The following is a 14,879-nucleotide window of genomic DNA, read 5'->3' as shown; positions in this document are numbered from 1 at the left end:
TCTCTGCTTTCTCTCTTTTTCTTTCTCTTTCTCTCTCCCCTCTCTCTCTTTCTCCACTTTCTCTTTTTCTTTCTCTTTCTCTCTCTTTCTTTTTCTCCCTTTCTCTCCCTTTCTCTCCTTTTCTTTCTCTTTTTCACTCTTTCTCTTTCTCTCTTTCTCTCTCCTTCTCTCTCTCTCTTTCTCTGTTTCTCTCTTTTTCTTTCTCTCTTACACTCTCTTTTTCTCGCTTTCTCTTTCTTTCTTTCTTTCTCTCTTTTTCTCTTCTCTCTCTCCTTCTGTGTCTGTCTTTCTTTTTCTCTCTCTCTCTCTCTCTCTTTCTTTCTCTCCCTTTCTTTCTTTCTTTTTCTCTTTTGTTTTCTCTCTCTCTCTTTCTCTCTCCCTTTCTCTCTTTCTTTCTTTCCCTTTCTTTCTTTTTTTCTTTTTCTTTCTTTCTCTCTCTCACTCTCCTTCTCTCTCTCTCTCTCACACACACACATACACACACACCAATGTTATAAAGGAATTTGAGGTCATTTGGGGAAGAGTCAATTAAGCCATTCAGCTGGACTCTTGTGAGCAGTTTGTTCCTTCCTTTATTAGATTTAGGAGCCATCTGACTCCCACAAGACTTCTGCTCCTTAGGATACAAGCAATTAAAAAGACACGTCCCTGGAAGAGACCAATAAACACACATAGTCCCAGAACCAACAAGACATTAGCCAAGAGTCTGCATCCACCTTAACTCCGTTTGCAGATTTGCATCTGGGGAATGTAGCAGTCCAAATGTGGCTCTGGGACTGGGAAGGCCTGATTCAACCATAAACCATCCAAACGTTTTTAGAAGACTTTGGAGGCAATTTCTCTTGGGACAATGAGCGGAGGGGACCTCAGGGTGCCATCAAAATCATGGCAACAACAGCAAAAAGAAAGATCCACACTTAAAAAAAACGTACTTTTTTGCCAAGAAAAGTGCGTATAGTCAAGGCAATGGTTTTCCCAGTTGCAATGGATGGCTGTGAAAGTTGGACCATAAGAAAAGCTGAGTGCCAAAGAATTGAGGCCTTTGAACTCTGGTGCTGGAGGAAACTCCTGCGAGTCCCTTGGACTTCAAGGCGATCCAACCGGTCAGTCCTAGAGGAGATCAACCCTGACTGCTCTTTAGAAGGCCAAGATCCTGAAGAGGAAACTCAAATACTGTGGCCACCTAATGAGAAGGAAGGTGTCAGGTTTCGATGCTATCTCAAAATAAAGGAAATTCCAAACTGCCGATCTTTAAGGAAATTTTCTCTTTATTGAGCATAGTGATCTGTCCCTGGCTCTTTCCCGGTCAGTACTGACCTTTGCCCCCCAATCCCTCCCTTTCCGATCCCCAATTCTCTGCATCTCATTGGCTGTCTTCCAAGCCACTTTCCTCATCCCTGCTCCGTCAGATCACAGGAATGTCCCCCTCCTCCCATCTCCGAGGAGACAGAATCTTCAAAGGAATTAAGTAGGCAAAAGTTCAAGCTTCTCCTCTCCTTATATATGTCAGTGCTGGGACGCTGACATCAGGACTCACTGGAGAAGAACCTAATGCTGGGAACGACTGAGGGCAAAAGAAGAAGGGGACGGCAGAGAATGAGGTGGCTGGATGGAGTCACTGAAGCAGACAGCGGGAGCTTAAATGGACTCTGGGGGATGGTAGAGGACAGGAAGGCCTGGAGGAACATTGTCCATGGGGTCGCGATGGGTCGGACACGACTTCGCAACTAACAACAACAATTGTGAAATCCAGCATGATCACCTGAGCTTTGCAAGGTCAGCTGACCAGCAACCAGAGGTGGGTTTCAACAGGTTCTGATCAGTTCTGGAGAACTGGTAGCAGAAATTTTGAGTAGTTCGGAGAACCGGTAGTAAAAATTCTGACTGGCCCCGCCCCCATCTATTCTCTGCCTCCCAAGTCTCAGCTGATCAGAAAGAAATGGGGATTTTGCAGTAACCTTCCCCTGGAGTGGGGAGGGAATGGAGATTTTACAGTATCCTTCCCCTGCCACGCCCACCAAGCCACGTCCACCAAGCCATGCCACACCCACCAAGCCACACCCACAGAACTGGCAGTAAAAACATTTGAAACCCACCACTGCCAGCAACCCAAGTTGGAGAAGAAGGATGTTGCAAGGTTGAGTCAGAATTTATACGACTGTAAGCAAACCTGGTGGGATTTTTTTCTGAAGTTGGAGAAGATAAAAGGAGATGGCCAGGCTTCCATATTCAAGGGTTTTCATTCAGGGGCTGCCCCAAAGAAGAGGGAGTCAAGCTATTCTCCAAAGCACCTGAGGGCAGAACAAGAAGCAATGGGTGGAAACTAACCAAGGAGAGAAGCAACCTAACACTAAAGGAGAAATTTTCTGACAGTGAGAACAATTAACCAGTGGAACAGCTTGCCACCAGAAGTTGTGGGTGCTCCAACACTGGAGGTTTTTAAGAAGAGACTGGACAACCATTTGCCTGAAATGTTATAGGTTTCCTGCCTGAGCAGGGGGTTGGACTAGAAAACCTCCAAGGTCCCTTTCAACTCTGTTGTTCTATATAATAGTTCTGTCCCCGTCTCACACACGCACACAAACAGTCAGCCAGGGGTTAAATAAAACTTGCAGACAATAAATTCCTTCAATAAGGATTGGCAGCAACCCAGTAGCTGCTTGCCAAGAACTTTACTCACAGAGGGAGGTGTTCCTCCTCCGTCAGATAAACCAAAACAAATACACAAAGCCACAGAATTGTCAAGTCCAGTCCGTATTAAATCCAAGGCAGGCAGATAACGTAGTTTCAAAGATACAATGTGACTCGCTAGTTGTTTAGTTTTGTCCGACACAGAGCCTGAATGGCCACCTCACCCCCTTTTATCCCCTGTGGGGTGTGGTCCAGTGACTCAGCTTAATCTCTGGCATGCCTCCTTTTCTGCTGCGTGTGTATGTCTCTCCGACGCTGGCGTGGATTCAGCCAAGACTTATCTCCATCACTGTCCGACTGCGACTGTTCAGAGATACCTGGCTCCTGGCCAATCTCTTCTCCCTCGGGAGACACCTGAGGCATTGCCAGAGAGGAGGGTCCTGGAGAGGGAGGCCTGGCCAACTCCTCTCCTTCACCTTTGGAGTCTTCTCCCTCCAATAAGACGGGCTCGGGGGTCGGAGTCACAACAATAATTCAATATAATTCTATATGGGTCAATCCCATCTGCCCTCACCCTGCAAATTTTAAAGGCGATGTCTAGCATCCTATCTCCACTCCCTCCCTTCAGTCCATTCCCTCTTGGATGGATGGACCCACTAAAGGAGAAGAAATGGTTTTGAACAGCCAGTTTCATGCTCTGGCTAAAGACACCAGGAGATCCTGAGTTCTAATCCCACTTTAGGATTATATTTGTTCGATGAAAAGTAGTTTATACCGAAGTCACTTTCTTCCCACATGTTGGAAACGTGGACAACATATGAAGGATTATTTTTATCAGGTCTGGTAGACTTGTAAAATAAGCCAGAAATTCCCGAGTTCAAATAAATAAATAAAGACCTGCACACTTTCCGCCGCGCTCTAAGGACCTTTCTATTTCAGCAAGCCGGCCTGGCCTGACCTTTCCCCCCTTTTGATTTTTAATTTTTTAATTTTTAAATTTAAATTGAAATTTTAAATTTGTTCTAAATTTTTGGGATGTTTTAAATTGTCTTGGGCTCAAATATTTAATTTGGTTTTAATTCTGCTCTTAACTTTTGTATCTATGTGTTTTATTTTGTGCCTGTTCACCGCCCTGAGTCCTTCGGGAGTAGGGCGGTATACAAATTTGATCAAATAAAATAAATAAATGGAAGGAATTTTAAAGAACGTTTGATGGAAACCGGAATAATTCTTGCTGGTGTTAGAAGAAATATCCTTCTGGGTTCAGCTCCAAGTGGGGAAAAAGGCACTGGAAACATGGAGACTGCTTGGAAAGATGGTTTAATGGTGGACAGGATCACATGGTTTGAGTTCCTGAACAGAAAAGAGGGGAGATGCTGCAAGTCCCCAGGTTTTATGCCCTCTCTGGCTTTGAACTTCCTGGGGCACAGAAAGAGTATCCTGATTGGTTGTCAGACTCCCAGGGGGTGGGGGTCTTAGCTAGCCTTGCTGGCTGATGTAATCTTCCCAGGTGCCATGTGGTGAGTTTCTGTTGCTAGATGGGTCCTATTGTGTTGTAGATGATGGTCCATTGACAAAGGATTGGGTTTCTGCCTCTGGCCCATTGACAAAGGGTGGGGGGGGGCAAGAAGGTGGGAGCTGCTTCGTCTTTTAAAGCAAGCTTCTCCATTTTTCATCCAGGGAAACATAATATTCTGCCTTTTTAATATTTCCTAAAACATTTCATTCTTCTAGGAAAGAGGTGGGTGCTAACTTCCTACAATGGGATTAATGGAAAGCCAATTAGGAAAGAGTCACAGAAGATTATTGTTATATGTGCTCATTCCTGCGAGGCTATTCAGATGTGCAAAAATAGACACTCCGAAATAGTCACAGCAGAGGAAAGGATGGGGAAGATGACGGAATGAGCAGGGATGGCAAAATTAACTTCTTTGATTACAGAAAGATAAAAAACCACATTAGTCACTGACTAGGAACCCCTTATGACTTTTTGCTGAAAAAAAAAGAGAAAAATGTGATTTATGGGTTTGAAGATTGGACAGGGTAGATTATAAAAGGAAAGAAATTATGATATAACTTGAGAGAGAGAGAAGGCACAATAAAAATGTATTTATAACTGCTGTCAAGAAGATCGGAAGCCACTTCCTTATAATCTTTCTTTCTTTTCCTTTCCTTTCTTTTTCTTTTTCTACCTCCCTTTTTCATTATTTATTACTTTTCTTTTTTTTTCTTTGTATGGTCTTTACTGTGTTAACCATTTCTTCAATAACAATTATAAAACGAAACAACGGGTTTTGAGTTAATTGATATTACTTCAGACAAACTAACCAAGGAAACAGACTCGTAGACATACAGGTAGTCCTCGACTTACAACCAGTTGGGATCAAAATTTCTATTGCTAACTAAGCAAGGCTGCTGTTAAAAGAGCCGTGCCCTATTTTCTTGTCAGGGTTATGAAGTGAATTACTGCAGTTGTTAAGTGAATCATGCAGTCATTAAGCGAATCCAGCTTCCCCCTCATTGACTTTGCTTGTCAGAAACTGGCTGGGTAGGTTGAAAATGGCGATCCCATGGCTCCAGGAATATGCAACCATCCTGAATTCATGCCACTTGCCAAGCACTTGAATTTTGATCATGTGACCTACAAGGTTGCTGCAAGGGTTGTAAGTGTGAAAAATGGTCATAAGTCACTTTTTTCGGTGCTGCTGTAGCTTTGAACAATCACTAAATGAATGGTTGTAAGTCGAATAGGAAAGATAGATGATAGATAGATAGATAGATAGATAGATAGATAGATAGATAGATAGATTATCTATCTATCTATCTATCTATCTATCTATCTATCTATCTATCTATCTATCTATCTATCTATCATAGTGTTCTGCCCCAGCTACAGATCCCAAAGAACACAGCACACACAAACTCTGAACAAAACTTAGTTTACTCAAATAACGCAGTTTTAGCAAATGCTGGCTATTAATAAGCGTTCTTAACAGCCTGCCAGAATTCCACAGATAAGATAGTCAGAGTCTTACTGGAGTTGGCAGAAAGCCCAGAAGCAAAGTTGCAGAGAAATCCCAACGCGACGATTAGCGAACTAAAGTTGTTTCCTGCAGTTTGTTGCAAGCTGCGTTCTTTCTTAAGTAGATTAAGGGAGTGGCCAATTAGCCCCAAGCCTTACTCTTGAGGAGACCTCCTCCTGAGGAACCACTCCTGCCTTTTGGCAGCTCTGCGTGTCCGTGCATTGAGAAGAGCTCCTCCTCTTCATCTTCTTCACTTAAAGGAGCCTCTGGAGGTTCTGAAGGCCCTGACTGAATCCCTGCCTCTGGCACCACATTTTCTTCAGCCTCCTCGCTGTCTGACTCGAGCGCCGGCTGCACAGGCTGCTGGCGCAGCACCACACCAGCCTCCTCGTTGTCAGGATCAGCAACAATCCGCGCAGGCCGCTGGCGGGCCACAACAGATAGATGGATAGATAGATAGATAGATAGATAGATAGATAGATAGATAGATAGATAGATAATAGATGGATGATAGATAGATAGATAGATAGATAGATAGATAGATAGATAGATAGCAAGAGCGATAGCACTTAGACTTATATTCCGTTTCATAGTGCTTTTACAGCCCTCTCTAAGCGGTTTACAGAGTCAGCCTCTTGCCCCCAACAATCTGGGTCCTCATTTTATCAGCCTTGGAAGGATGGAAGAATGAGTCAACTTTGAGCCTGGTGAGATTCGTTCTGTCAAATTGTAGGCAGCCAGCAGTCAGCAGAAGTAGCCTGCAGTACTGCACTCTAACCACTGCGCCACTGTGTATGGATGGATGGTGGATGATAGATAGATAGATAGATAGATAGATAGATAGATAGATAGATAGATAGATGATAGATGGACAGACAGACAGACAGATATCCACTACATCTATCACTATCTCTAGTAACAGATATAGCCGTGCCAAGTGACAGCAATATTGGGAAGAAGGAATAGGAGAAGTTGGAGAAGTACCAAGGCCCATAGGAGGAACTGGATAGGATGTGGAAATATAGACCAAAATGATCCCTGTGGTCAGGCTGCGGCCTAGCACTGGGCCATGGCCCATTCGGAACTGTGTCGCAGAAGCAACAGGTGAGCCTGTGTGTGCAGCTCCATTTTAACACGAGCAGCGGGAACTACAACTTGCGCACAATGCACCATCTGTGCGAGCTCGAGTGCCTGCCGTTTGTGCAAATGGAGCTATGTGTGCAAACACGTGTGCCTGCTGTTCACACGGGACCATTTCCTCTTCTCCTTCCACTGGTCTGCAAAACTGGTAAGCTTAGCGAACACTGCCAGTGGCGGTAGGAGCATTCAGTGCTGTGACTCCTAACCTGGGAGAGTGGATCCAATAGATCCCAGGATTGACATCAGAGCTCTCTGTCCAGTAAAGTGCAGGGCTAGGAATAGCTCAGACACTGCACAGAGGCCTCTGGTGGAGGACCCCGGATTGAGGAAAATACAAACCACCTATAAGTGTGAGAAGGGATCAGAAAAGCTCAGGAGGATCGTCAGCCAACATAACGTATGTGCATACTTCAAACCCAAGACTACACTAAGGCAGAAGCTTGTCCACCCCAAGAATAAAAACTGAAGGATAAAACCAAGAAAGAAACTGAGCGACGTGGTATATGCAGTACAATGCAGTGAGCCATGTGCAGATCTGTACATTGGGGAAACAAAACAACCATTTCATAAACACATGGCGCAACATAGGAGAACAAACCCATCAGGACAGGATTTAGCAGTCCATCTGCATTAAAAGACACAGGCCACTGTTTTGAAGTCAACAAAGTCCATGAGGGGTCAAAGATGCCATCTATGTCAAAATTGAACAACCCACTCTCAAGGGAGGGTGCAGGATACGACTTACCGTATTTTTCGGAATATAATATGCATCACCTTAGTTTTTGGGGAGGAAAATAAGAAAAAAGCTGATTGGCGGGTGGATCGGCCCCCTGGAACAGCTGTTTCCAGAGGTGAATTTTAGCAACAGGTTCGTTGGTTGTGAGCTCTGTGCCTTGCTTTTTTTTTCTGCCTCTGAAACTTCTGAAACTCCATTTCAGAAAAAAACTTTTTCTCTGCCTCTGAAAGCCTCCGAAACAGAGCTTCAGAAAAAAAGGCTTTTTTTTTAAGCTTCTTTCAGAGGCTTTTATTCTGAAGGACTATCTGTACTCTGTTCAATCTCCTTTCTTTGGTATTGGTATAAAGATTAACCTCTTCCGATCTGTTGTGTCATTCTCCAGATTTGTTAACATAGTTTGATTAGAACCTTTCCTGATTCTTCTTTTGTTGCTTGCCATATTATTTTAGATAAAAGCCTTTCAGAGGCTTTTTATCTGAAGCTTCTTTCAGAGGCTTCTTTCAGTCTCTGAAATCTCCGTTTGTGAGGCTGGGCGGGGCTACATTCGGAGTATAAGACGCACCCAGATTTTCACCCTCTTTTTTGGGGGGGAAAAAGTGCGTCTTATACTCCGAAAAATATGGTAATCTATCTCTAGTCTACAACACAGTCCTTTCAAGCAGTTCCAAGAAGGCTCCACACTTCAAAGAAAAACTAGAAAATCCAGTTGCCTCTTGAAAAAAAAACCTTTGGGACATCTAGAATGCTTGATAATCCTAGTAAAATCCCGATCCCGGGTATCTTGCCAAGAAGACCATATGCATCCTTGACACCCAGTGATTAGTCTAAAGTCCACTTAACAATTCAAAAGCAAGCAATTTGGCAAGACGCAGATCGAGTCTAATACAATATCCTGTCTGCGGTAGCAACCAAACTCAAAAAGCTACAGCCTGGAGGTCGGTGAAAACAGTTCCTGCGTGGGGAAAAAAAAATGAAAGCCTTTTATTTATTTATTTATTTATTTATTTATTTATTTATTTATTTTTTATTTATTATTCGAATTTCTATACTGCCCTTCTCCTTTCGGACTCAGGGCGGTGAACAGCCAAAATAAAAACATTTATACATAAAGTACGATTAAAAATAGATTTAAAATAATTAAATTTGGCCCATAGTTTAAAATTTATCAATTTAAAATCCATATCAAAATTTAAAACCAACCATAAAATCATAAAATCAAGAGAGACCGGCTAACTGAAAGAGATGAGTTTGTAGGGCCCGATGAAAAGTCCGGAGGTCGGAGATCACTCGTATCTCTGGGGGTAGATTGTTCCAAAGGGTAGGTGCCACCACAGAGAAGGGTCTCCCCCTGGGGGTCGCCAGCCGACATTGTCTGGCCGATGGCACCCTGAGGAGGCCTTCTCTGTGGGAGCGAACTGGCTGGTGGGAGGCTATTGGTGGCAGAAGGCGGTCCTGTAAGTACCCTGGCCCTAAGCCATGGAGCGCTTTAAAGGTGATCACCAACACCTTGAAGCGCACCCGGAAGTCCACCGGAAGCCAATGCAGCTCGCGCAGGAGAGGAGTCACATGGGAGCGCCCCGTCGCTCCCATAATCCCCCGCGTGGCCACATTCTGCACCAGTTGGAGCCTCCGGGTGTACCCCAAGGGGAGCCCCATGTAGAGAGCATTACAGTAGTCCAGACGAGAGGTGACGAGTGCTTGAGTGACTGTGCGTAGTTGTTCTTTACAAATTCTTTACAAAGACTGTGCGTTGTTCTTTACAAATTCATGTTCGGTGGCTCACTTCTCTTCGAACAGAGAATCTATTTTATTTATTTAATTTATACGCTGTCCGTAAATTTAGATGCTGTCCATCTTGACTCCAGGCCAGGGGTTGGCAACGTGCGGCTCTGGAGCCACATGTGGCTCTTTCATCCCTCTGCTGTGGCTCCCTGTTGCTGGTTGGCTCCACAATTGATAGGGCTTTCAGTTAGGACAGGTAGAGGAAAAAGGACTGCGCTAGGAGGAGACTCTATGGTGGGGGAAGCGGACTTCCAATTGGTAGAAGAAAAAGGACATTGCACTAGAAGGAGACTCTATGGTGGGGGAAGTGGACTTCCGGTCGGCTCCAGAATTGAATGGGGGGCTTCCGGTTAGGACCTTTGTGGCTCTTTGAGTGTTGAAGGTTGCCGACCCCTGCTCTAGGCTGTTGGCAACCAAGTACATAGAAACGGTCATATAAAACATGTAATATTAATAGACATTCAAATTAAAACAAACAAAGATGGCTAAGGAAGAGATCGAGGTACAAACAGGGTGAAGGTGGAATTCAAGCATTCCTCGACTTATGGCCGCAACAGAGCTCAACATTTTTGTTGCTAAGCGAGACAGTTAAGTGATTTTTTTTTGGCCCGATTTTTCTTGTCATAGTTGTTAAGTGTATCGCTGTAGTTGTTAAGTTAATAACACGTTAAATGAATCTGGCTTCCTCATTGGACTTTGCTGGGTCAGTAAATGTCATAAATACGAGTTAATTGCCAAGCTGACTTTTCCTCCTCTTGCTTAAGCCTTCCGCCTTTCTTCCTCAAGCAGTTTCCCCATAGGTTCGGGATGCAAACGCTCCCCCTTTAGACAGTACAGCCAAAGGTGTGGCTGATAGGCATGATAGTCCAGCCTCACTGGAAAGAAAATGGCTGATGATTCCTATCACTTTTCTGAGAGTAGCTCCATTTCCCTATCGTTAATCTTGTGGAATTATTCCAGCCGAGGATTTTTGGTCTCCGCTCATAAGTTTAATGAATCTGGTCCAGTGGTGAAATCTAAAATTTGTTACTACTGATTCTGTGGGCGTGGCTTGATGGGGGGAGGTGTAATGTGACTGGGTGGGTGTGGCCATTTTTTAAAAAAAACTTTTAAAACCATTTTTTCTACAACCTCTTCGGCGAAGAGGTTGTAAAAAAATGCTTTCAAAAGGCTCTGACGATCCCAGCTGAGTTGCCTGATCGTCAGAGGCTTTTTTTCTTTTAAATGCCTCTGCCGATCAGGCAACTCAGCTTGGATCATCAGGCATCGTCTTGGATCGTCAGCTTGGATCGTCAAATTCAGCTTGACGATCAGGCAACTCAGCTTGGATCGTCAATCCAAGCTGAGTTGCCTGATCATCAGAGGCTTTTTTCTTTTAAATGCCTCTGACGATCCAAGTTGAGTTGCCTGATCGGCAGAGGCTTTTTTAAAGAGTCTTTTTTAAAAAGTCTCTGCCGATCAGGCAACTCAGCTTGGATGGTCAGAGGCATTTAAACGAAAAAAAAGCCTCTGATGATCGCGCGGCTCAGCTGGGCATGGTGGTGGTGGTGATGGGCAGGGATTTTTGCTACCGGTTCTCCGAACCACCGCCTCCATCACTACTGGATTGGGCGATCCGGTCCGAACTGAGAGCATTTCACCCCTGATCTGGTCTCACTTTTCTCCATTGTTGGAGCCATGATAGGTAGGGCTATATTTGACGAACAGGGACAAGCAGTCCAGAATATGTTCTGATGTACCTTCCTGCAACTAAATCAGAGGGCCATTATTTGGTGGGTGGGTGGGGGTGAGCTGCCTTCTTTCAATAGACAACTGTGGCTGCGGTATATAGCTGGATCGCCTACCCATCTCAAAACAGCTCGAACCGTGGGTTGGGAAAAAAAATGTCCATCTGGTTCAGTTCCAAGTGGGGAGAAAGCCACCAGAAACATGGAGGCTGATTGGAAAGATGGTTTAATAGAGCAAGAACCATCAAACACATGATCCTGGTGCAGCTGAACACATGGAGTTGAGAATGAGGGTTATGTTGTGGCTCCGTTAACTGAGCCTGTGTCATCGGCAGGAGAGGACTCCGAGAGTGAAGGAGAGGAGTTGGCAAGGCCTCCCTCTCCAGGACCCTCCTCTCTGGCAATGCCTTCGGTGTCCGCCGAAGGGCAAGAGATAGGGCCAGGGCCAAGCACGTCCACGCAGCCACAGGTGGACAGTGATGAGGGTAATGAGTCTTGGCTGGATCCTCGGCAGCGTCACAGAGATAAGCGCGCGCAACAGAAGAAAAGGCGTGCCAGAGATTAGGCTGAGTCACTGGACCACACCCCACAGGGTATAAAAAGGGGTGAGGTGGCCATTCAGACTTTGTGACAGACAAAACTAACTACTATCGAGTCACATTGCATCTTTGGAAACAACATTATCAGCCTTGGATTTATTTTACGAACTGGACAATTCTTGAATGTGGGTATTTTGTTTATTGAGTAAAAGTTCTTGGAAAGCAGCTACTGGGTTGCTGCCAAGCATCTTATCGGAAGAATTGGTTGTCTACCAGTTTATTTAACCCCCGGCTGTCTGTTTGTGTGCGTGCGTGTGTGAAACGGGGACAGAACAGGTTATTTATACCTTTTCTTGGGCCTTGCTCTTGAGCTTCCTGTTCCTGTGGCAACGGCATGTATTCTATTGTAGGGGGTCACAGCTAACTTTGTAGGTTGTCTGAGAAGTTTGGTTGAAACCTGGAGGGTGATGCAATGTCCCTAGGTAATTGTGCCATCTGGCGAGCTCTTCGGCCAGATGGGTTAATCCTAATGTCCTGGAGGGTCATGTCTTAATCCCATCACCCTGGAGCTGAAGGTCTTTTGTCTTGTAGATAGGTTGGCCCAGTCTTTCTTAATAGGCACCAAATATCTGCTGGAGGCAGGGAGCTGCTTTCTGTCTTTAAAACATGTTTCTTCTTTTATCATCCAGGGAAATATAATATTCTGCCTTTTTAATATGTCTCAAACCAGTGGTGGGTTCCTCCCGGTTCGGTCCGGTTCGGCCAAGCCGGTAGTGGTGACGATATGACATCACCGAACCAGTTCTCCACCCCCCACCCTCCCACCCCCCACCCCCCCATGTTATTCTTACCTTTTACTTGGTCCCACCCCCAATCTATTGCTGCCTCCTGAGTCCCAGCTGATGACTAGAGGGAAAAAAACTGTTTAAACTCTTGCCGCGGGGCTTCAAAGGGCCGCCCTACAGCTGATCAGTGTTAAAAGAAAACAAATGAGTCAGGTCGTAAGTGCGAGGACTGGTCGTAAGTGCAAGGACTGGTCGTAAGTGCAAGGACCTTCCAGAAATGACTCTGACCAGCTAGCCACGCCCACCTAGTCACAGGACCTCCAAGCCACACCCACAAAATAAGCCACGCCCACAGAACCGGTAGTAAAAAAAATTTAGAACCCACCCCTGTCTCAAACTATTTCATTCTTCTAGGAGAGGAGTGGGTGCTAACTTTCTACACATATTTATTTGCAGCAGCATCAGAATTAAGCACTCCACATCCCCATAAACTGCTCAATTCCCCGGCCCCGGTAACCTCGTCTGAATTGGAAGCCGGCCGGCTGAATTAAAAAAAAAGCCCAGTCCTTTTCAGCCGAAGTGCCAGCCACACAAAACGTGCAGCGGAAAAAGCAAAGGCGCGCGAGAGATGAGCAGCGGGCAGGTTAGAAAGAGCAACGCGGGCACAGCGCTTAGCAAAGCTGCGAGAAAACATGCCTTTGTCGGAGTCGCAATCTATTTTAAGACACGGAGCCGTGTTGTTGTGTGGCCGGAGGGAACCCGGAGCGACTGATGAGCGCGGGGGCCAGAAGGCGGCTCAGGAAAAGGTGTGAAAATGATAACGGCCCCTCTGCAACTGCGTTGTTTTGAGCTGGGTTTGGCTCGGAGTTTGTCATCGAGCGGGCCAAGGATCAGGCTACTCAGGAGCTGACATACGACGGCATATCCTCGAATCCATCTAACACCGTCATAAAGTTTGCAGACGACACAATGGTGCTGGGTCTCATAACCGGAGGGGACGTATCAGCATACAGGGAAGAAGTCCAGAAGGTAGCCATACGGTGTTCAAAAAACAACTTACATCTAAATACTAGCAAGATGAAGGAGACGGTGCTCGATTTACGGAAGCACAGAGAGGAACCTGCCGCACTCAGTGGTGAAATCCAAAATTTTAAACTATTGGTTCTGTGGGCGTGGCTTGGTGGGCGTGGGAGGGGAAGGATACTGCAAAATCTCCATTCCCATGGAGGAATGGAAGGATACGCTCCCATAGAGAGGGGCTCCTCCGGGTGCCGTCGGCCAAACAATGTCGACTGGCGGCCCCCAGGGGGAGAGCCTTCTCTGTGGGGGCACCTACGATCTGGAACGAGCTCCCCCCGGAGATACGGAGGATCCCAGATCTGCGCACCTTCCGTCGCACGCTTAAAACTTTTTTTATTTCATCAAGCTGGCCTGGCCTAGATCTTCTCCCCTTTTAAATTTAAATTTTAAATACAAATTTTAATCTGTTTAAATTATGGGGTATTTTAAATTCAGCCAAATTATTTAATCCGTTTTTAATCTATTTTAAATTTTTGTATTTCTGTGTTTTATCTTCTGGCTGTTCACCGCCCTGAGTCCTTCGGGAGAAGGGCGGTATAGAAATTTAATAAAATAAAATAAATAAATAAAATAAATAAAATATTGCAAAATCTCCATTCCTACCCCACTCCAGGGGAAGGATATTGCAAAACCTCCATTCCCACCCCACTCTGGGGCCAGCCAGAGGTGGTATTTGCCGGTTCTCCGAACTACTCAAAATTTCCGTTACCGGTTCTCCAGAACCTGTCAGAACCTGCTGGATTTCACTCCTGGCCCCACTGTATATCGAGGGGGGCTGTGTGGAGAGGGTTTCCTCTTTTAAATTCTTGGGAGTGCTCATTAGTCAAGATTTCATCTGGGAAAACAACACGTCCCCGGTGATTGGCAAGGCCCAACCGAGCCTTCATTTCCTTAGAGTCCTGCGAAAAAAAATCAGGTGGAACAACAGCCGATGACTTCTTTCTATCGGTCCACGATAGAAAGTGTCCTCACATACTGTATAACAGTATGGCATGCTGCAGTGGTGAAATCCATTTTTTTTTTTTACTACCGGTTCTGTGGGCGTGGCTTGGTGGGCATGGTGTGACAGGGCACAGGTCACTATTTTCAGTGGTGTTGTTACTTTGAACAGTCACTAAACGAACGGTGGTGAGGAGTGCTTGTAATGATCAGCTAGAGTTCCATTCCTGTTTTGAGAGAAGACGTGTCAAATAGGTATTAAGAATCTCAAAGGTGCTTTTTCCAAGAGGCAACTGCACTTTTTGGTTTTTTTTTTTCTTTGAAGACGTTTCGCTTCTCCTCCAAGAAGCTTCTTCAGCTCTGACTGGATGGCTGGGAACAGAAGGATTGATACTCCTTGCAGACGGCTGGTCATTTGCGTCCTTTTTAGAGGGTCGTTGAGGCTACTTGGAGGTTTCTCTGTGTCCTCAGGGTCACCCGAGTGGCGCAGATGGGTG

Source organism: Pituophis catenifer, unplaced genomic scaffold, assembly GCF_029215685.1.
Source record: "Pituophis catenifer annectens isolate HBS135680 unplaced genomic scaffold, rPitCat1.0.hap2 SCAF_1, whole genome shotgun sequence".
Classification (NCBI taxonomy): domain Eukaryota; kingdom Metazoa; phylum Chordata; class Lepidosauria; order Squamata; family Colubridae; genus Pituophis; species Pituophis catenifer.
Note: the sequence above shows the minus strand (reverse complement) of the source record.